Source organism: Procambarus clarkii, chromosome 47 (assembly GCF_040958095.1).
Source record: "Procambarus clarkii isolate CNS0578487 chromosome 47, FALCON_Pclarkii_2.0, whole genome shotgun sequence".
Lineage (NCBI taxonomy): Eukaryota > Metazoa > Arthropoda > Malacostraca > Decapoda > Cambaridae > Procambarus > Procambarus clarkii.
Genome location: NC_091196.1, coordinates 2,228,786 through 2,230,982, shown reverse-complemented (window position 1 = coordinate 2,230,982; position 2,197 = coordinate 2,228,786).

The window sequence follows — 2,197 nt, the reverse complement described above, 5'->3', positions numbered from 1 at the left end:
AGTGAGACACTCTGGTGTAGTGAGACACTCTGGTGTAGTGAGACACTCTTGTGTAGTGAGGCACTCTGGTGTAGTGTGAGGCACTCTGGTGTGTTGAGGCACTCTGGTGTGGTAAGGCATTCTGGTGGAGTGAAGCACTCTGGAGGAGTGAGGCACTCTGGTGTTGTGAGTCACTCTGGTGTAGTGAGGCACTCTGGTGTAGCGAGGCACTCTGGTGTTGTGAGTCACTCTGGTGTAGTGAGGCACTCTGGTGTTGTGAGTCACTCTAGTGTAGTGAGGCACTCTGGTGTAGTGAGGCACTCTGGTGTAGTGAGTCACTCTGGTGTTGTGAGTCACTCTGGTGTAGAGAGGCACTCTGGTGTAGCGAGGCACTCTGGTGTAGAGAGGCACTCTGGTGTAGAGAGGCACTCTGGTGTAGAGAGGCACTCTGGTGTAGTGAGGTACTCTGGTGTAGAGAGGCACTCTGGTGTGGAGAGGCACTCTGGTGTAGAGAGGCACTCTGGTGTAGCGAGGCTTTCCACTACACATAAGGGGCATAACTGGCAAACCCCTCACAGTGTTCAAGAGAGAACTGGATAAGCACCTCCAAAGGATACCTGATCAACCAGGCTGTGACTCATACGTCAGGCTGCGAGCAGCCGCGTCTAACAGCCTGGTTGATCAGTCCAGCAACCAGGAGGCCTGGTCGACGACCGGGCCGCGGGGATACTAAGCCCCGGAAGCACCTCAAGGTAGCCTCAAGGTAGGTAGGCACTCTGGTGTAGCGAGGCACTCTGGTGTAGTGAGTCACTCTGGTGTAGTGAGTCACTCTGGTGTAGTGAGTCACTCTGGTGTAGTGAGGCACTCTGGTGAAGTGTGAGGCACTCTGGTGCAGTGTGAGGCACTCTGGTGTAGTGAGGCACTCTGGTGTGGTGAGGCACTCTGGTGTGGTGAGGCATTCTGGTGGAGTGAGGCACTCTGGAGGAGTGAGGCACTCTGGTGTTGTGAGTCACTCTGGTGAAGAGAGGCACTCTGGTGTAGAGAGGCACTCTGGTGTAGCGAGGCACTCTGGTGTAGAGAGGCACTCTGGTGTAGAGAGGCACTCTGGTGTAACGAGGCACTCTGGTGTGTCGAGGCACTCTGGTGTAGAGAGGCACTCTGGTGTAGAGAGGCACTCTGGTGTAGAGAGGCACTCTGGTGTAGAGAGGCACTCTGGTGTAGCGAGGCACTCTGGTGTAGAGAGGCACTCTGGTGTAGAGAGGCACTCTGGTGTAGAGAGGCACTCTGGTGTAGCGAGGCACTCTGGTGTAGAGAGGCACTCTAGTGTATCGAGGCACTCTGGTGTAGAGAGGCACTCTGGTGTATCGAGGCACCCTGGTGTAGAGAGGCACTCTGGTGTAGAGAGGCACTCTGGTGTAGAGAGGCACTCTGGTGTAGCGAGTCACTCTGGTGTAGCGAGGCACTCTGGTGTATCGGGGCACTCTGGTGTAGCGAGGCACTCTGGTGTTGTGAGTCACTCTGGTGTAGAGAGGCACTCTGGTGTAGTGAGGCACTCTGGTGTAGTGAGGCACCCTGGTGTTGTGAGTCACTCTGGTGTTGTGAGTCACTCAGGTGTAGAGAGGCACTCTGGTGTAGCGAGGCACTCTGGTGTAGTGAGGCACTCTGGTGTAGTGAGGCACTCTGGTGTAGCGAGGCACTCTTACTGACACACTCTTACTTTTTTACTCCCAACTGTGACGACCAGTTGCCTCAGAACACGGTGCACAGTAGCTAATTGATCCCCACTTAATGACGACTGCTGGACTCAGAACGTGGTATACAGTAGCTAATTACACATACCGACTATTGTGATCTTAGTTCAGAGTAGCAAAGCGATCACTAATTACTTACGATGGAGAATGAATTCACGTATTTATCAATTATAAATATTAGATATTTTACTCAAAATTTTTACTGAAAAAATAATTTATAAGCTTAACTTTTAAAGTTTACATATAAATTTGTTCAATTTTCTTATAAGTTTTTTGCATTAATTTTTATACAAAACTGACATAGGTAATTAAGATATTTTAAAGTTTCTTTAAGAATTTTATACAAGTCTATATAATACTTTTAATTTTTGTATGACTTAATCTTTTTTCTAAAAATTAATTGCAATTAAGATGATATAAATGCTATTTATTTGATTGCCCACCTTTACTCAGGATGTACACAGTAG